Consider the following 21930-nt stretch of genomic DNA (forward strand, 5'->3'; position numbering starts at 1 on the left):
GTTTTGATGAGAGAGCTGTGGTATTTGCTGTTTCCAGGTGCCATTTGTTTATTTTTCCACTTGGGACTCTGACATATGGCTCATCAATACAGACCTCAATTCTTGTCTCTTTGCATACATTCTTTCCTCCTCCCACAAAGGAGTGTAGAACTGGTTACAAATAGAAATGTGAGCTGCAGAGGCATAGCCTGCCAATTGGCATCCATTACAGATTTTATGGATAGTCAAGTTGCTGAAGAATAAGGTCTCAAGCAACTTGCTTGACTCAGGACAGAAATAAATTGAAGGTAGTTAAAAAGAAGCAATAGTGATTCACCCATTAGCTGTACCAAATCCAAGAGACTATTTTCCTTAATCTGAGGTTTTAGAGGGGTGAGTGTGTCCCCAACTTTTATGTGTATGTGGGTGTATTTCTATTCCTGCATTATCTTCTCAGTAAACATCCCTTTGTAAAAGCTAATTGAAAATAATTGGTTAGATGAAACTGACTATATTAACCACAGGCAATTGATATTAAGGAGAACATACTGGAATGGATCCTTGTGTTAATGGTATTAAACACCAACAGACCCTTAAGTGTGCCTCTAGAACCCTGAGAGGTACATGCAATTTTCATTTAGGGTACCCAAAGAGAATAGGAATTAGAATAAGGATCATAAGAGCTGATGAGAATTACATATGAATTTATTACTTATGGGTAAATTGGTAGGTTGGTTTTATTAGATGGGCTCCCATTCCATCTCAAGGATAATCATTTTGAAAGATTTTTCCTGCCTCAAGATTCACCTGAAAAAGGATAGAGAGCTGTGCAGCCTAGAGTTCATGAGACATGTGGAAAATCTTTAAAATTGTTGGGCCCTTTCAGATGCATATGGTTCTAATTTCTTGCTGATGTAGTTCTAATTCTTGCTGATATAGTGATTAACTCTTTCCAGTATGAATTGAGAATATTAAAAGAAGTAAGGCTGTAATTGAATTTCTCATTTTTACTGTGCTTTAAACTATTGTTATTGTTTAGGGATTATCTATTATACTTTTAAAAAAATCAACCAATGGGCAGAAAGGCATGTTATATATTTTTCTACGTAGTTTAACAATACAAATCATAAAAGTCCTGAATTTGGAGGGAAAGGATATGAATTCAAACCCTGGGTCTGACATTTACTACTTGTCTAATCTTTGGTAAGTCATTTGCCATTTCTAAGCCTTCATATCTTCAATTAGAGAATGAGAAGATTAAGCCATAGTGATTGGTTCCAGTAAGAATTCATATTACATAATCTCAACTACCTTCACTAAGTAAGGTAATCCTTCTACACGTCTCCAATTGATTTATTGTAATATTCACCACAGTGACTCTTTCAAAGCTTTCCCTCTCTCCTCAAACCTTCCACGTCTCCCTGTACCATCTATGCTATTTAGTTTAGAACCTTACCTCATATTTCACTGAAAAAAAGAGAAATTGTCAAGAGCTCCCTCTTCTCCCCAATTCATTTTAAACCATTCAGATTCCTTCTACACTTTCACCCCAACCACTTTCTAGAGAAACAATAATAGCCCTTCTCCTTGCCAAGGCAAATCCCTCTACATGTGATTCCATCTCTCTTTTTCTTCTGAAGATTGCCCCTTCTCCCATCCCTACTCTTTCCCTCTTCATTCTCTCTGAGCCTACTGGCTCTTCCTTTAATGCTTACAAACATTTCCTTATTTTCTCCATCCTTTAAAAAACCTTTCTTGATCTGTACATCTCTGTTGGCTATTGGATCTATATAATGTGCTTTCTTTGATGGCCTTGGGAAAGCCATTTATAATCAGTGCCTTATTTTCTTTGTCTTTGCTATCTTCTTAACTATGCAATATGGCTTCTGGTCTCACCACTCAATAGAAATTGTACTCTCCAAAGTTACTAAGGATATATCTTTTTTTTTTTTTTCCTGAGACAATTGGGGTTAAGTGACTTTGCCCAGGGCACACAGCTAGATAAGGATATATCTTAATTATCCAATCTAAAAGACTTCTCAAACCTCATCTCTTTTGACTTCCTTGTAGCCTTTGACACAGTTAATTACACTTTTTTTCAGTCACTCAGTCTATAGCATTTATTAAGTGCTTAGTATGTGCTGAAAATACAAATATAAGCAGAAAGAAAGACAATCCCTGTCCTCAAGGAACTTATATCCTAAAGAGGGGAGACAACTCATAAGAAGGAAACTGAACAACTAAAAAGGGGGAAGATACCTGCTATGAGATCATTATAGAAAGTTCAGAGGCAGCCTGAAGAGGAATGAGATAGATGGCTGGCTTAAGCACCTTGCTCTAATGGAAGTTCTAGAAGAACCAATCCAAAGGGACAGACCCCATCAGACACTATTTATAATGTGTGAATTTTAGGGCTAGAGTGAATTTCTTTTCTCTAGGTTTCCATGACAATACTGTTCTCCTTTGAATTTTCTCTATGTTTATTTTATTTTAATATACACATAGAATTCTTCAGAATCCAATGAAAAGTGTCAAAATTCATCAATAAATAAAAATTCAATAAGCCTTATTGAACACCTACTTATTATTCATGAAGCACTTTCTTTTTTTTTAAAATAGCTTTTTATTTACAAGACATATGCATGGGTTATTTTTCAGCATTGACAATTGCAAAACCTTTTGTTCCACTTTTTCCCCTCCTTTCCCTATCCCCTCCCACAGATGGCAGGTAGACCAATACATGAAGGAGCACTTTCTATCTCTCCTGAAATTGGAGATAAAAAGACAGAAATGTAACACCCTGTCCTCAAGGAGCATTTGGTCTAGCCAGGGGAGAAAATACCTTTATTAAGGGTGGTGCAATTTTGTTGAATCATGGTCAGTCTGTGTATTCTTACTATGTATTATTGTTTCTACCTAACATCTTAAATGTGTGCCATTTGATATCCCTCCCTTGGTTTCCTACTCTGGACTGGTGTTTATTGAATTTCATCCTATTGGAATAATAGATCTTGATTGCAGTGGTTCTATTTTTAACACATCCCTACAGAGCTCAGCACAAAGACAGGCCTTGTGTCTGAGTCACTGACCATTAATACTTTCCTCTCATGCAGTCCTGGAGGGTCGAATGAAGCATGTTGTTTGACTTAGAAGCAGCAGCAGTGGGGTTATTGTTTGACTACAATAAATGATGTGCTTTGAGATCTTTCTAGCTCAATGCTGTTATACATATACATTCAGTACTGTATGACTGGTTGACATGGGGGTTAGAAACAATAATAAAGACAAATTCAAAGTTTTAATCTCCAGGTGGATTAGGTAGCTTCTTTGGTTGCAGACACGTGTGTATGGGGTGTATGTGTGTATGTGCACATGTGTGTGTCTATAGGAGTATAGATGTACATCATTTACCTCCTGGGTTTGTTTTGAGGAGCAAAAAAGATAAATGTGTAAAATGTTTTGAAAAACTTAAAACACTATATAAGTATTATAGGATTATTGTCATCATTAACTTGAAAGTTCTAGTGGTGACTATAGTTCAGAGACTACATTATTTGTCAACTTAATGGTTATTATTATTAGGAAAGAATTTACATGAGGAGCTTGTCTGACAGTATGCATCTCTTCTGGAAATGACCATTAATGTTTGACATGACTAAGTGGTTCAGTGGAAAGTATGATGGACTTGAGTCAGTATTGATTTGAGTTTAAATATAGCTTCAGATACTTACTAAATATGTGTCCCCACATCAGTCATAATCTCTCTCTGACTCAAATGTCTTAACTGTAAAAGAGGGATAATGATAGTACCTATCTCTCAGGGTTTATTGTAAGGACCAAATGATATAATATTTGTAAAGCACTTAACATGATGCCTAGTATATATAAAAGGAGCTTAATAAATGCTTGTTTCTTTTTCCCCTCCTTCATGCCTGCCTTCTTTCTTTTGTTGTCAACTTGGAGAAATGACAAAAGGATAAAAAGACAAGAAATGAACTATCATAAACAAGGAAAGACCATTGAGTCTGACTAGAGAATTCCCTAGCTAGTACCAAGGTCACAGCCTTATTTAAGTATTCTCTCTCTGTGTCTCTCTGTGTCTCTGTCTCTGTCTCTGTCTCTGTCTCTGTCTCTCTCTCTCTCTCTCTCTCTCTCTCTCTGTCTCTCTCTCTCTCTCTCTCTCTCTCTCTCTCTCTCTCTCTCTCTCTCTCTTTCTATGTGTGTGTGTTTGTCCCTGCTCTTCTTCTCTGCTCTCCTGTCCTTTTATTTCTTAATTCCCCTTCCCTACCCTTTCCTCTCCTCTTTTCTCCTTATGTTTTCTCTTCTTTTCTCTTCTATTTCCTCTTCTTTCCTTTCTCTGCCCCTGCCATTCACCTCAGTCCTTTTTCTGGGAAATTCTGAACTAGTCCACATGCACAGAGAAAGGTGCAAAAATCAGAAACAACTCTTCTTACCTTTGGCCTAGACTCAGATTTGCTCAATTCCAGACTCAGGATTTAGTACACAGCTAAACAGAAATTCCCCTCTCCAATATCCCTGGCAACTGGCAACCTAGGCTCTGTTTGGAAATGTCCAACAAAGGGGCATAAAGACTTTTCAGAGAAGGTGAATTTGGGCATGAATTGAAGGAAGCAGTAGATGAAAATGTGACTGCATTTAGAGGGCAAAGTAGGGTACATTCTGGCTAAAGAAAAGAGATGTCAGAAGAGGTTATGTAAAGAAGGAGAATGCATGCAGGTACAGTAAGGTAATTGGTTTGGTTGGATCAGAAGGGCTATATTTGGGAGTAATGGGAGAGGAAACGTGAAAGGGAGATGAAGGCTCACTGAAGAAGATTCCTGTGTTAAGCTGAGAAGTTTAGATTTGATATGGGGAGCTATTGTAGTTTCTTGAATAGACTAGTAATAGGATGAAAGATGTGTTTGAGAAAGATAATTCTGGCAGCTACATGTAGGATGGGTTCAGCTGGGGGCAGGTAAATCAGTTAAGAGGCTGTAACTATAATCCAGGTGTGAGATGATAAAATCTGAACTCAGATGGTTGTGGAAATGGAAAGGAAGGCATGAGTCTGATAGTGTGAACAGTTGAATGGGTTTGAAAACCACATGGAATTTTGCACATGAATATTTTTGGTGTCTTTAATTCTAGTTTAAACAGGATGAACTTTTATTTATCATAATGATAACTCATATTTCTAAAACATTTTTAGAGTAATGAAGCCCTTTTCTCAAAACAATCCTGGGAAGGTTGATAGTGAAAGTATTATTATCCCCATTTTATATAAAAGTAAACAGGGGCTCAGGGACATAAAGTTACTTGCTGATAGGCATAGAACTGAGACTTGAACGCAGAATCATAGAATGGTAGAGTTTGAGAGTTGGAAGAAACCCTAATAACTATAAAGCCAAAACCCAAACCAAAGGAATTCCTATTATAATATATTTGACAAGCGTCAGCTTTTGTTTTAGACTTACAAAAATGAGATATGCTATTTTTCTAGGCAACCCATCACACTTCAGACAGCTCTAATTGTTCGGAAGTTTTTCTTGAAATTCAGCCTAAATGTTCCTCTTTGCAGCTTCCACCCATTGTTCCTTGTTAAACCTTCTGGGTCCAAACATAATAAATCTAATCCCTTTTCCACAAGACAATCTGTCAAATAATTGAAGACAGCTATCATGTTTCCTCTGAGCCTTCCCAAGTCCTGTACTTTTCCCATTACACTACATGGCTTTGCTACAACTTTCTTTTTTCTTTTCTTTTCTTTTTTTTTCTTTTTTTTTTCTTTTCTTTTCTTTTCTTTTCTTTTCTTTTCTTTTCTTTTCTTTTCTTTTCTTTTCTTTCTTTTCTTTTCTTTTCTTTTCTTTTCTTTTCTTTTCTTTTCTTTTCTTTTCTTTTCTTTTCTTTTCTTTTCTTTTCTTTTCTTTCTTTTCTTTTCTTTTCTTTTCTTTTCTTTTCTTTTCTTTTCTTTCTTTCTTTTTTTTCTTTCTTTCTTTCTTTCTTTCTTTCTTTCTTTCTTTCTTTCTTTCTTTCTTTCTTTCTTTCTTTCTTTCTTTCTTTCTTTATTTCTTTCTTTCTTTCTTTCTTTCTTTCTTTCTTCCTTCCTTCTTTCTTTCTTTCTTTCTTTCTTTCTTTCTAACGGGAGAGGAGGTTTTGGTCTAGATATGCAGCCTTATTATTGTATGGGAAGTCTGAGTCTGGAAATTCTCTTTAACAACTGCACATCAGCAACTTGTCTCTATCTTGTAGTCTTAAAAAAAAAAAAAATTCCTAGGGGCCCTAACATGCTAGGTGGCTTGCCTATGATCTCATAGTTAGAGTGTGTTAGTGGCAGAATGAAAATCCTTATATCCACAATGTTCAACTCAGTAGCATTAATTGCACTTTAATACTTCAAGGGTATGGATTTAAGTCATTGTAGAAGCAACTTTTCCCATCAATGTGGAGACAACTCTATGTGATTTAGTAAATATTTTTCCTACTATTTCTTGAAGGAAAGCGATTATCCATTGGCCAATTTGGTGATTAGTTTCCTGGAATTTATCTAGGCCAGTTCTTGAAGAATGGGTGCAGTCTATGTAGCCCATGATAGGAAATCAGAAAAGGGTTTCTCTAGATTTAGCTAGAAAGCTATTTACTCATAGATTTCCTCCTCAAATTTTTAATCATTTACATAAAATTTAGGCTAAGAGTTCAGAGAGCCTGCAGTTCTCAAACTCATCCTAAGCATTGCCAGGTCTAAGGCTGAGGAAACAATGGTTATTCAGCCCATAGAGAGCTAGTCAAGGAATCCTACCAGGGCCACTTTTGGTCTTTATTCTTCTACCTTTATTTCAAAAAGTGGGGGAAAAGGTAAAATGATCTGAGGCTGAAATGAATACTTTCTTTAATAGACCTAGTTTTCCCTTCTATTCGATGTTCTTTTCCTTTATTACCCCTTCAAAAACAGTAAACACTCCAAAAAATACCTGTTGAACAAATGCCCTGAATAATATGTCTTCATTCCATTGTGGATAGAGCAACAAATTTGATATGGGGAAAACTTGATTTGAAATACTGACTCTGACACTAGCTTTGTGACTTCTTGGACTTCAGTTTCCCCACCCACAAAATATAAATGATAATACCCATTGTGCCTACTTTTCCTGAATTGCCATGAAGATAGAATGAGAATATTCATGTTGATTATTTTGTAAAATTTTAAAGAATTATCAATGATCATAAAGCTAGTTTGAATCAGGATCAGGATTTGAATCCAGATCTCTCTGACTACATAATTTACTTTTTATCTACTATTCCATACTTTCTCTTGTCATTGAATTTAAGATTCAAAAAAAAGCTTTATAATTCAACAGTGAATGTGAATATAGTATGAAGGTGATCAAATCCAACTAACTATTAAAACACATGCTTAACATATATATTTAGGAATTTTTTTTTAAATATTCAGTGTCTGTTATTGGTCTACATGCTGAAAAAAGGCTGTTGATCAATATACCTCAGAATATATTCCTCTTTTATTAGGTGATTTCATTTTCACTGAAAAAAAATCATATTTTGGTATTTGTTATCACATAAAGTGGGCTGTTATTAGAATTATGTTGTATTACCAAATAAATGATTAGTAGTTGACAAAAAGTCTTGTGAAGTTGAATATGATGGTTCATCATGAACCTTCAATGACAGATGTGCTCACAAATTCCAGACACCATGCCATATTTGAAACCTTAGAATGAAATTAATGTGCTCTGTGTGCTGGAAGAGGAGAATTCAGCAGATTTTATTTTGTTCTATCTTTGAAAATCAGCAGAAGTCCAGGTTTACTTTTTTTCTCTCTTTTGAAGGGAAAATACCCCTGATGATTTTTAATGTGTACAAACAGCCAAGTTAGCAAGTAACTCTGGTGACAGACACATGGAACACACCCTTTTGGATAACCCTCTGTGAAAATAAAAGTTCACCTCTTCAGAGAAAGCTCATTAAAAACTAGCAGATCTCAGTGGTTTTATTGCAAACCAATCAACCTGAACCTGTAAAGGAGTTTGACCTCACCCAGATTCATGGTCTTTCTATTTTTGACTTTACCTGCTAGTGATAGGAATTGATTTCAAAGGCTCTAAAATTAGCTCTGTACATCAAAGAACTGTTATAACATGTCTCCGTAATGTTACCATTTTACAGGTTTGGCTCTTGTATGTGTGTGTGTTCTTTAATTTAAAAAGAGTAGCTCTCAAACACAAGCATTGGTGATTAAGTGACTTCCCCCTCCGAAAATATCACTTGAGAATTGACTTACTCAGAAGTAAGGCTGTTTCTCTGAAAGTCGGGTGAAATATAAATTGTAAGTCTCAGAAAAGTAGCAAGGTTACTTTCTTCTGTTGAGACTTGATCTAATTTAAGTTACTAATTGGCCCTACAACTAGATAACCATTTTTGGTCATATATGAGCTCTTTTCATAATAAGACAGCAAAATAGCTTCGTGACATTGAAAAACCCAGTAAAATAGCCACAAAGAATCTGTCAATCCCAATTCAAAGAAAAGGGAAGGTATTAAAAAAAAAAAAAAAAAACAAAACAAACAAAAAAAAAAAAACCCATGTGCAATGAAATTTGAATGAACCACTAACAATTGTTTACTTTTCTGAGTCTTTCTAATAAACAATGTTTGGCTTTGCTTGTACTTTTTTTGGGGAGGGAGGGGGATTCTTTTATTTAGCATATGCTGAATTCACACAATATAGGCTTATCAAATAGCACCAAGTCATTGCTAAATGATTTAAATGTTTATGATTGATTGAGTGAAATGATGAAAATTCACAGTTCCCTATCATTTTAACTTTTGCTTTTATCTTCAAAGATGGACAGAAATAGAGTAAGTATTTGGTGAATGCAGTTATTGAAGACAGCCAAACTGGATGATAAGGCCCCACTTCAATAGTTTCCCCTTAATATGAGGCTTATTTATTTCTATTTTAATTTCTCTCTCTCTGTCCCTGTCCCTGTTCCTCTCCCTCTCCCTTTTCTTCTCTCTCTCCCTCTTCCTCTCCCTCTTCCTTTCCCTTTCCCTTTTCCTTTTTCTCCATCTCTCTCTCTCTCTCTCTCTCTCTCTCTCTCTCTCTCTCTCTCTCTCTCTCTCTCTCTCTCTCTCCTAATTATGCAGTTAATTATGTCAATTCGCTATTTCCCTCTGGCTGCATGGGGACATACTGTGATTGTGTCTATACAAAGATTAAACAACAGGTTGGTCTTGTCAATTCAAACAATTGGCAATAGAATATTCTCTCTCTCTCTCTCTCTCTCTCTCTCTCTCTCTCTCTCTCTCTCTCTCTCCCCCAAAAAAACTAGCTGTTTGTTTTGGGTCTAAATTAACTGATCTGTACAGTTGGTTCTTTATAGACATAGTCTGAAAATTATTGGAAAGGCCTTACTTCTCCAAGATTTTTTAAGATTCTCATTCTCAGATGCAAGAAATAGTGTTTTGTGCTCCACAGGCAAGATCCTTCTCTGCCTTGTTTTCTATCTTTAACACCTTTTAGTGTCTCTTCCTCATACTGCCACCCTTTATGCTTTTAGGCATGAAGAAACTGTGAAGTGGTAAAAGGAGTTTGTGCTCATAAAGCTTTGATGACTTGACCATCTGGCTGGGAACCCTCATAAAGGAAGCCCTGCAGAGGTTAGGGAGGTCAGAGACTGCACAGACCAGAGGCCAAAGAGGATCCAGTCACCTCACAGACTAAAATCCAACTTCTATCTGATCAAAACCAAGCTGCAGTCATCAATCTTAGAGGACTTGTATCTGAATGGACTGTTGATAAACATCCCTTCTTTCTCCATTGCTCTGCCCTGTTCTCTTTCTCTTTTTTTTTCTTGCTTTCATAAATCTGCAAAACCATAAAGAAAATCTCTTTGCCCATATTCTGTTGTAATAGCTTCCATTCTTTCCCAGTGCTCAGCTCATTAACAAGTGACCTGAAGGCAGAAAAAAAAAGAAAAAAAATTGTATAATGGCACTTGCTGTTTAGAGACTATAAAAGTAAACAGGCCTTTTTTTTGGGGGGGATACAAAAATGGCAAACATATAGAATATTCTGATGAAAAGTTAGAAGAGGAATGGGTAGGTGTTCCTTGCACTTTGGTTTTATCTTTTAAAACTATGTAATGTTTATAGATAAATTTGTATATTTATGAAGATACAGTTTCTTGGCATCTATAGTTTTTTATACATATAAACAGGTTTCTATAAATAAAAATCATTTTAAAGATCCTAAAATATAAGGTTTCTCTGTCATTAGATTAGTGTCCAGCATCAGGTTTATGAATTGTAAGGCTTCATTAGTCTTAAAGTGGTAACAAAGGAAGATGCGTCCTAAAAAGTGTCATCCTTCATCTGAGAGGGCAGTGGCTGACACATTAGGAATCTATATGCTCAATTAAGCACTGGCAGGCTCATTTTTTCTCTTTCTCTCCTGTTCCTCTCTCCCTATTTCTCTCCTTGCCTCTTTTTCCAATCTCCTTCCTTTCCTATTCCTATTTACTCTTTCCCATTATTTCTTTTTCTCTATTTCATTTTCCCACATACTTTCTCTCCATCTTTTTTTCACTTTTTTTCTCCCTGATCCCTTGTTTTCTCCCATCTGTCTTATTCCCCCTTACTAATCTTTTTTCCTGTTTATCCTTACCTTTCTCTTCTTTCTCTATCCTTGTCATATCCATCCTTTTATTTTACTCCCTTCTTCCTTCTTTTTTGCCCCCACTTGATTTTCTTTCCTCAGTACTCCATTACTACCTTACACTATATTGATATCTATCCCTGACTGCTAACACTCAATTAGAAACTGTCTTGGTAGATAAGATTTTCAATAATAGCTCTTCTGCAGTTATTTTAGCATTCCATTATTTCATGCTGAACAGCCAAACTATTAATTAAATATAATTTTGTTTAAAATCATTCACTTCTTTCCTAAATGAGAAAGGATGAAAATACATTCAAAATTAAATTTAATCAAAAAAGTATTGATGATAAAATGTTGTATGATGTCTCTGCCTAGTAATTTGGATCAAAAGTTATTCTTTGTTTCAGTGACACAAATATTAAATCAGTCTGTCAAGAGAATTTACTGAAGATAGAAATTCTTTCTAGCAGTCTTTCCCATTCACAAATTCATGTATGTGATATGTATGTGTATATAATGACAATTCTAGCTCTTTAAAGTCTTAAGAGTGGGTAATTGGGTGGTGTGTGTTAATACAGTACTGGGCCTGGGATTAGGAAGAACCCTCTCCCTAAATTCAAATCTGGAATCAGAACACTTACTATCTATGTGACGCTTGACATGTATTTAGCCTTGTCTGCCTCAATTTCCTTATCTATAAAATGAGCTGAAGAAGAAATGACAAACCACACCGGTATTTTTACCAAGAAAACCCAAATGGGACCACAAATAGTCAAATAGGGACTAAATATGAATGAAGAACAACAATAAAAGTTTTACAAGACTACAAGTGGTAGCTGGTGATAAGAAAGGAAACAGGTAATAAAAAGACAAAGTATGGTCAAATTTATTAAAAATGTAATGCCAATATAATGATCAGTGGTCTTTCATTTTAGTGATGTAGGTATGTACAGTGAAAGGAAGTGGTTTTGAGGTTATACTGGATTCTGGATAATCCCATCTTTGATGCTTATTACCTATGTTACCTTGTTACCTCAAAAGTAGTTACAACTCACTAAACTCCTTTTAGCTTGACTTCCTCTTCTATAAAATGAGTGAGAAAGTCTTGAGTAATCTCTCAAGTCTCAGTTTACTCATCTGAAAAATGAGGAGGTAGGACATGGTGATCTACACAGTTCCAATCCAATGAATAATTATAATAGTGCACATGATTCATTGTTATAGCTCTGATCAATTGGGTCCATACATTGTGTTAATACCTTTATTATAAAGGTATTTGATTTGGTTATCAGTAGAGCAGATTAATGGTTGATGAAAAGAGGTTCTGATAGTTACCTTGTTCAACAGGATTTAAGGGAACCCAAAAGGAAAGAAAAGTAATAGGAGAGAGGAAATGGCAAATGAAGGAAGTGCTATTTCAAAACATAAAATAAAAGAGCAAACTGTTTACTCAAAACTTTACAAATAAAGAATAGGCTACCATACAAATAGTCACCTCCTCAATTCTAGAAAGGTATATATATATATATATATGTGTGTGTGTGTGTGTACATATATATATGTGTGTACATATATATATATATACATATGTATATATATATGTATATATATACATATATATGTATATATATATACATGTGTACCAATTTCTCATTTTTCATTATTATATAAGGAAGCAGTAAATTTTGGCATATAGAGCATTGGTTTTGGGTCTGTAGCACTTGATTTGAATCTCTGCCCTGCTACTTCCTACATATGACTTTAACAAAACTATCAATTTTCTTAGGTTTCTGTTTTCTTTGGTCTCAAAATATGGATATTAATTTAAATCCTTTCCAGTTTTAGACTACTTCTGCTTTACTTCAGCATCAATGTTTTCATGTTCTGTGGAGAAAAGGATTGGAAAAAATGATTGATAACTAGGATGTCACCAACACCCATTTCCCACCTTGGAGCATTTGCATTTCAAAACAGAACTGAAGGAAAGTAAGAGATGGATTTATAGACAAGACAGTTACATAGTGGGATTTCAGGAAGGGTCTTAATTAAGTGGGATGTATGATTGAGAACATTCAGGTGAGGATCAAAGGCAGGGGAGAGTAATAGAAATAATGTTGTGAGACTACATGATCTAATGCTCAGAACAGTGCCTGGCATATAATAATAAATGCTTATCACTACCTGTTAAAATGGAGAAAAATGATCAGCTCCTGATATTGATAATTATATTAAAACAGTATATAGTAGTAATGGGAGAATATTGAGATATCTAGAGAAAGAGATAGGATTGTATCCTAATCTAGAGTTGAAAGGGAGACCAGGGACCATGTAATCAGATCCCCTCATTTTACAAAAAAGAGGGAAGTAAGGTCAAGAGAAGTTAAATGATTTGCCTAAAGCTGCCTGATTAGTGCCAGAGGTAGAATTTAAGCCTATATCCATTGATTTAAGAACCATTCTTTTTTATTACTGTATCATACTACTTTTCTAGAATTTTCCTATACTCTCCTGCAACAAGTTCCCCTACTTTTCAAACTGTTTAGATATGCAGTGCCCTCATAGCCTCTCCTTTTGCCTTCCTATTTAGATTATCCTCTGTTACCTTCTTTCAAATTAAAGATATGCAATATCCTACTGGTTGGTCTCCCTTTCTCAAGTCTCTTCCCATTCTAGTCCATCCCTTAATGAGCAGTTGAAATGATCCTCCTAAAGATCAAGTCTAACTATATCATTCCTGACTCTCATTCAATCAATTTCAGTCATTCCTTATTGCTTCCATGATCAAATATAAAATCCTCTATTTGGTTTTAAAGTTTTCATAACCTACTTCTTTTCTACCTTTTTAGACTTATTCTACATTATCATATCTATCATATCTCCCTCCCAATTTTCCCCCACTCCATTCCTATATTCTACAATCTAGTGATATTGACCTTCTTGATGTTTTTTTTTTTTTTTGGTTTTTGTTGTTGTTGTTTTGTTTTTGTTTTTGTTTTTTTGCATTAGATACTCTATGTCCCACCTCTGTGAATTTTTACTGACTATCCCTCCTGACTGAAACTTCTTCCGTATCTTTGCCTCCTAGTTTCTCTGGCTTCCTTCAAGACATAGTTTAAGTCTCATCTTTTGCAGTAAGATCCTCCTTAAGGTTAGTTTCTTCCCTTTGTTCCAATTGGTTATATATATGTGTGTGTGTGTGTGTGTGTGTGTGTGTGTGTGTGTGTGTGTGTGTGTGTGTGTGTGTTGTGTGTATATATATTCTGTTTGCACATGATTGTTTGAATATTGTCTTCTTTGATAGCAGATTATTTTTTGGTTTGGTCTTTCTTTGTATTCTTAGTGCTTAGAATGTTGTCTGGCACATAATAAATATGTTTAGTAAAAATATATGTAAGTGTGTGTATTTTGTATATGAATATGTATGTATTTCAGGAAGTGTATATTATATTATATTATATATTAATATATGCTTGTTGACTGACTAAAACATTCTAATAATTAATTGCAATAAAAAGTCCTGTCCTTTTGAGGAGAGTACTCATGTCTTTACCAATGTCAAAATGTCTATTCCTTAATGGCTGAAAGTATAAGGGTTATGAAGGGGTCTCTTAATGATGAGAGAGAGAGAGAGAGAGAGAGAGAGAGAGAGAGAGAGAGAGAGAGAGAGAGAGAGAGAGAGAGAGAGAGAGAGAGAGGGAGAGAGGAGGCAGACAGGGAGGAAAAGAGGGAAGAAGAGAGTCAGTTTTAGCCTTCATCTTTATCCATTAAAATGATTAAGTAAATATTTTGGAAATTACTTTATTCGGGAAAGATTTAAATTGAGAACTATGGGTTGGTGGAAAGAAATATCTAATTCCTTCTCACTGTTTCCAAATATATATCTTATATAAACAATCCTGGATCCTGTTAAAACTTAATATCTACGGGGGGAGGGAGTGGAGGGAGGGGGGATAATTTGGAAAAATGAATACAATGGATAATATTATAAAAAAAATATATATAATAAAAAATTATTTAAAAAAACTTAATATCTAAGTAAAAGATGAAAAGTAAATACATCTCAGGTATTTTTCTGTCTTATCTCACTGTTTCTTTAGTGGATCTATATTTATATATTTAGGGCTTTGTAGTGACAGTTCATAACCTTATAACAAGTTCATAACCTTAGCAAATAAGTGCCATTAGAAGGTTGCTGAGCCAAAGAAACTTGAAGTATTTTAGTCTCATCTAAATATGAACATCAAGAGTTTGCATTACAGAAGGTGTTGATCAAACAGTTCACAGATACCTCATGCTTCTTTTCCATTCCCCAAACCAATAAACTAGTAATGATCAGTCATGGTGCCAGTGAAGCAAATAATTGGGGATTCTTCATTCCATAGATACTTGTATACAATATTTGTATAATGTTAACCATTTTCAGTTTACTAGAACCAGTTTACTAGAAATTTACCAATTATCCAAAATTTTTTTCAGAGATTCAATAACATCAATCTTTTCCTTCACAAAGATCATAGATGTAGAACAGAAAGAGACCTCCGAGCACCTAAAAACTAGGAAAATTAATTGATTAGAAGGTCTTCTCCATTCTGATAAATTGTTCATTATTCATTAAAGAATGAATGCTTCAATGATCGTTAGTAGACAACAGGGTGAAGTAGAGCTGAAAAGATTTTTTAAAAATGGAAGTTAAACTTGCATCTTAACTAGAATTAGAGGCTAGTAAACTGTAAAATCCCTTCAGGTCACATTGATTTAGCCACATATTCTCATTATATGTTATCTATTGTTTTTTCATTTATTTTGTTAAATATTTCCCAATTACATTTTAATCTGGTTCAACAGGCCCGTTTTTGTCATCTCTGGTTTAGACAACCTAAATATAGGATCATGAGTTAGCTAGCTGTGTTTTTTATTTTTTTGACCTGTATTACAGTTTTACCATAGCAATAAATATATTAAATCCTTTAGTAATGAAAGTGATACCCTGGGTTAGATATTTCTATTCAAATACTGAATAGTGACATGATCCCCTTATATAGTTAACTTTTTTTAAAGTTACCATCCCATCAATTTTAATTTAGCATTATGGAGATGGGAAAACAAAAACCGTGAAATTCATTAAATTGGCCCAAACTAACTAGAAAAAATCTTTATCCATTGCAATTTTGCTGACCAGAATTATATTCTGGCATTAACTTCTGCAAGACCCAAATGGAAAATTAGATTTTGCTCTGAAGAACAAACCACTCTCAGTATACACTGGCAGGACTAATCCATGGTTAGCTTTGATTTACAATGATGCTCTAACTGGTGCAAGATAAACTAATTTCCATGTCACTCTCACCCATGGGATATTGACTGACTACAAGCCAAATTTATGCTGCAAATTAGTCATTTATTATGAAAAATGTCCCTGCTGATGGGTGGAAGCGTTTAAGGAACATCTATCCAATTTCAGCAAATAGTATTTATTGGCTTGAATCCAATGAGATGCAAAGTCTTTTAATATTTGACTTTGCTGCCAAAAGATTTAACAACTTGTGACCCTGGCACTTGTCAGATAAAAGGTGTGAAAGTGATATTTTGCAGTACATGGTTTTTGAAGTTCAAGTTGATTTATGTCACAGAGAAGAGGCAGATTACTTACTTTATGTGCTTCTGACATTTATCTGCTTCTGGTTGTCCAAGTTAAGCTATAATTTCCTCTGCGATGTGTGGCATAGAACAGGTGTCTTCCAACTTCAAACATCCTTTCTCATGACTAAAATCAACAGGCAGCAATCACATGAAGCACTGAGATGCCTGCACAGAGTATTGATGACATGTGCATTTATGTGTCTACATATATTTGCCTACCTGAATGGAGAGGGAGTCCCTAGGGAAAGAGAGCCATGCAGACAGGCAGAACCTTGGAGCTTCACTCTAATGTGCCATTAATCATGTCAGTCATTCACAATGCAAAGATTTACATAATGTACAGACACAGTTAATCAGGACTGAAATATAGTTAATTGTGCACAGGACCACTTGCTGTGGCTGTGTTAGACAGGGTTCATGATTTGACTAGAGGCTAGATTAGATGTGCCTTGAGGTCATTTCTAAGATTCTATAAGTCCATGATTGAGATGGAAAAGGGAAAAAATTCATCCCAGCTTAATAATGACTTTTTTTCCCAAAGAGAAAGCAGTAAAAAGATAAGAAACATTAGCTAAACAACACATACCTAGGTATACCAAGGTATCATTTTGGCTTTATTCATTGGAAATTATCAAATCTACCCCCCCCAAAAAAAAGCTAATGATAACATGAGTTAATTCTACAAGTAAAGAATTTATAATTTTATCTTTAGTGTAGAGGACAGATTATGTTATTCAGAATTGATCTATGTATAACCATATGTGATGCTTTGCAGCCATGTCTCTCAAAAAAAGGTGAGGTCTGAAAAACTTATAAAATTGGGAACTCAGAAGTGATCTAATGACCAGCTTGTCTCTTTTGTTTCATCCTTTTGTTCCAATTTTGATTGCCTAACCCTGATTTTTGACTTGTTTTCTATTATTTTTTCTTCCAAACTCACTGAAATTCAATAAATCTTTAAAGAATTCTATTTATCAGGCACAGTGCTAGATGCTAGGGATGCAAACCCATCCCCCAAAAACAAGAACAAGAAGAACAAGAAGAGCAACAAGAACAACAGTCAGAGCTTATTTTCTTCTGTTCGAATGAAACTTGATAATTAAGTAAAATATGACTTGAATAGAGAGACAAGGAATATTAGATCATTAGCAACCTGGTTGGGTCTTCAGAGAAGATCAGGAAAGGCTTGCAAAAAAAGTAGCTCTAGTGTTGTGCCTTGAAAGAAGCTAAATATTTTTTTAATCAGAGGTGAGGACATAGTGCATTCCATTCATAGGGGATGATATGTCAATTTAACTGGAACATAATGGGAGTCATATTGCAGAGAATTGGAAAGTCAGTTAAATTCTCAATGGTCTGGGCAACTCAGGTCTATACATTGCAGAGAGAGAGCCAAAGTACTGTGAGAGAGGAAGTTTCCACAGGTCTATCCCTACTCCTTTAAGTCCTCCTCCTCCTCCTCCTCCTCCTCCTCCTCCTCCTCCTCCTCCTCCTCCTCCTCCTCCTCCTCCTCCTCCTCCTCCTCCTTCTTCTTCTTCTTCTTCTTCTTCTTCTTCTTCTTCTTTTCTTCCTCTTCTTCTTCCTCTTCTTCTTCTTCTTCTTCCTCTTCTTCTTCCTCTTCTTCTTCTTCTTCTTCTTCTTCTTCTTCTTCTTCTTCTTCTTCTTCTTCTTCTTCTTCTTCTTCTTCTTCTTCTTCTTCTTCTTCCTCTTCTTCTTCCTCTTCTTCTTCTTCTTCTTCTTCCTCTTCTTCTTCTTCTATGACACTCTCATAGATTACATTTCCTCATTGTCTATCTGGTAGGAATTGGGCCATCTTAATGTTTGTCTCTTGAGACTATATTTTTAGCTCTCTTTATAACAAGGGCTTCTGCCTGACTACCTGCTTGGCTTCTATGTCACTGGCTCATTCTTTTTTTTCCTTTAGTTCTTAGATCTGATGGATTATCTGGTGGTCAAAGAAGATCACATTCCTCTCTTCACATTCAATAATAACTCTTATTACTCAATACTGTTGCCACTCATAGTGACTCAATAGCCTCTGAGTCCTAGAAAATACTCTAAATAGTGAATATATATATTTGTATCACAAGAGGAGATAAAATTTTCCTTGTATCAATTGTTGCACAATTAATTTAATTCTTGGTATTTTTATTCTTTTAGGCTTCATCTATTCCCTTTTAAGGCCTGGGACTTAAGTCCTATAGGAATTTGAAGGAATGAGCATTGAATGAGAGTTTACATACCTCTTCATAGCTCCCATTAGAACGTAAGTATTGTTTATTAAAAACAACATTGATAATCTGCACTTGTGCCATGATTGATGCATCATGTTCAAGGACTTTCTCTTGGTGCTGACTTCCTAGATCAGTTGAAGTGCCCACCATTTTTCATTGGAATGGAGAGCTCCACAGTGCATACAATCTATTTTATAACCCTTAAAAAGGAGAACAGGGGCTGGGTTTCATGATTCATTAATTTGGCAGCATGAGCATCATAGTATCATAGGTTTAAAGCTGGAAATGATCCAAGAAGCTATCAACTCTAACACTGTCTTTTTATGAATGAGGAAAATGAGACATTTAGAGATTAAATTACTTTTCTATGGTGACATATCTAGTAAATGTCTAAGATGGCATCTGAACCCAAATCTTCCTGACTCCAAATTCAGTGTCCTACCCACTCTATATATCATAATACTTCTCAGTATGTTGCTTTGATTCTATAATGCTATTCCACATTCCATTGTTTCGTGAAACGCAAAATCATTATATATTAATCTATTTTCAGTGCTCAAAGGAATCTCAGTACTTCTAATTAATTGATCTATATAGTCTGAGCCTTCCATTGTAATGAAAAAATAATTTTAAAGTTTAAAAAATATGTATATGTATATCAGTTCCTTTATGAAGAAATAGAATTTCTTAATCACTTCATATGTCAGCATGGAGTGATATAGATACTCACAAAATACACACACTGCTATTGTGGAAGCCTGCCTATAATGTAAAAAAATCTTACAAGGGACGTATGAGACATTAATCATTAGAATCCTGACCTGCCCAGATATAGTTAGTCATCCCACATAAAGGCATCCCAGGAGTTAGATACCACTGAATAAGTGTATGGAATGAATAAGAGCTTTATAGCTACCTATCTTCTGGGATGTCATGATGCCATAAGACTAAATTTACCAGGGCCTGATTTCAGAAACTGATGTTTCTATGGTAATAATAGAAGACTTTTTTTTTTTTTCACAGATTGGTCTATAAGCCATCCCATTATGATTTTGTGCTTACTGGTTTAGAAAAATGTCTGGTAGTGAGCATAACTATGTAATCAGTGGGAAAAATGCATGAAAACAATCAAGAGGACATTTGAGACATGGCAATACCACATTAATGAGGCACAACACCTAATCACCATCTTCACTGACCACTGGGAATTAGAAGGTTGTTCATCCAATTGAAGTTGAAAGCAGATCCTGTTCTTTGGTTGTTTGAGCTTTAACATTGAACAGTTCCCCAGAAACTGGAAATTACAAACCTGTTCCTGATCAATGAAAATGCTATGGAAAGGCTTCTTTGTGACTAATTCATTTACAACTACTCAGCCTTACCATGGCATCTTTGAGTTTAACTGCCTATGATAGAAACAGTACCCAGTCTCAGGTAAATACTCTTCATTGACTTTGCCTTCTCTCCCAGAAGCAAGATTTCCACAACAAGATTCCCTATTCATATTTTCCAATTGATTGTAGAATGTTTCAGTCAAACTGTATCCTGTTGGATAGGCAACTGGACATACTGAAATTTATGATATTGAAATTTGACGTCTGGTACTTAGAGTAACAATGGGTATATTGTGGTGTTGCTCAGTACATACATATGAAATATGGGTCTGGGTTAAGGGTAAGAAATCAGCTTCTTGCCCTTTAATACTCTACAATTTATCTGAGCCTTCAATCCTGATGAACTTCATAATGAGTATTCTAGAGTTAAGAAATAATCTTAAAAGGAATTAACAGTCAGATGAAATTGGCTTATATTCCATTCTGTTTACTAGTCCCTGCTATCTTTCATGGAGTTTTCTCTTCCATTTCTAAAAATTTCCATATTTTATATATGTGTACTTTCCTGTTCAAATAATCCCAGTCAAAATTTGCTTGATGCTGTTTGCTTTGCTGTTGCTCAGTTATGTTTGCTTCTTCATGACCACATGCTTTGTCTTCCACTATATTTCAAAGTACGTACAAATACATGTTCCTTGTTTCCATGACTTTGTTTATTTATCTCGAACTCTGCCATCCCCTTTTCCTTTTGTCTTCATCTTTCTCAAATTAAGGATCTTTACCAATCAGTCATGTCTTCTCATGGTATGGCCAAAGTATTTAAGTTCAGCTTTGGTCTTTGACCTTCCAGTGAATATCTTGAATTAATTTCTTTTACTATTGACTGATCTGATCTCCTTACTGTCCAAGGGACTCTTAAAAGTCTTCTTCAGCACCACAATTCAAAAGTGTTGATTCTGCAGTGCTCAATTTTCTTTTATTATCCAACAACATATTGCTCCTGGGGGGGTAGGGGGAGGGGGAAAGAGCTGTGACTATATGAACTTTTGATAACAAGGTGATTTCTCTACTCTTTAGTTTGTTTTCCAGATTTTTCATAGCTTTCCTTTCAAGGAGCAAGCTTTTTAATTTTTTTTTTTAATTTCATGGTTATAAATGATACTGTATGAGGATGTATTCTGATGGAAGTGGATATCTTCAACATAGAGAAGAGCTAATCCAATTCCAATTGATCAATGATGGACAGAATCAGCTACACCCAGTAAAGGAACACTGGGAAATGAGTGTAAACTGAGAGCATTGTGTTTTTTTTTTTTTTTTTTTGTTTCGTTTTGTTTTGTTTCTCTTCCTAGATTATTTTTACCTTGCGAATACAATCCTTCCTTTGCAACAACAACAACAACAAAATTCGGTTCTGCACATATATATTATACCTAGGATATACTATAAGATATTTAATATTTATGGGAATGCCTGCCATCTAGGGGAGGGGGTGGAGGGAAGGAGGGAAAAAACTTGGAACAGAAGGGAGTACAAGGGATAATGTTGTAAAAAAAAAAATTACCTATGCATATGTACTGTCAAAGAAAATGTTATAATTATAAAATTTAAATAAAAAAAAGAAAAAAAAATTTCATGGTTATAGTCTCTGTCCGCAGTAATCTTTGAGTCTAAGAATAAAAAATCTTACTTTGGTTCCTTATCTTATCCCTTTATTTGCCAGGATATTACTGCCAAGATCTTAGTTTTTTTAATGTTAAACTTTGAGTCAGCTTTTATTGTCTTCTCTTTCATCCTTATAAAGAGGTTTCTCTAATGTTATGACACTGGAGTGGTACTAACTGCGTATCTGAGATTCTTGATATTACTCCCAGCAACCTGAATTCTGGTTTTTGATTAATTTAGGCTAACATTTTGCATGATATATTCTGCATGTAATTTAATAAGATGACAATACACACTCTTGTTATATTGCTTTTCCAAACTTAAAGTAGTGAGTTATTGCATATTTGTTTCTATTTATGTTTCTTGACCTGCATACAGATACCTCAGGAGATAAATACGATGAT

General features: G+C 34.9%; 1 long non-coding RNA gene across 1 annotated transcript in view; it reads left to right on the forward strand.

Annotated features, from left to right (window-relative positions):
- The window catches only part of LOC141553544 (uncharacterized), a 290680-nt gene extending 270674 nt beyond the window's left edge, over window positions 1–20006 (forward strand). The window contains exons 2-3 of the long non-coding RNA XR_012485516.1: window positions 18454–18559; window positions 19551–20006. This is a non-coding gene — a long non-coding RNA (uncharacterized LOC141553544). The remainder of the gene's footprint in view (window positions 1–18453; window positions 18560–19550) is intronic.
- Window positions 20007–21930: the final 1924 nt, after the last annotated feature.

The sequence above is a fragment of the Sminthopsis crassicaudata genome, chromosome 1, assembly GCF_048593235.1.
Source record: "Sminthopsis crassicaudata isolate SCR6 chromosome 1, ASM4859323v1, whole genome shotgun sequence".
NCBI classification, from domain to species: domain Eukaryota; kingdom Metazoa; phylum Chordata; class Mammalia; order Dasyuromorphia; family Dasyuridae; genus Sminthopsis; species Sminthopsis crassicaudata.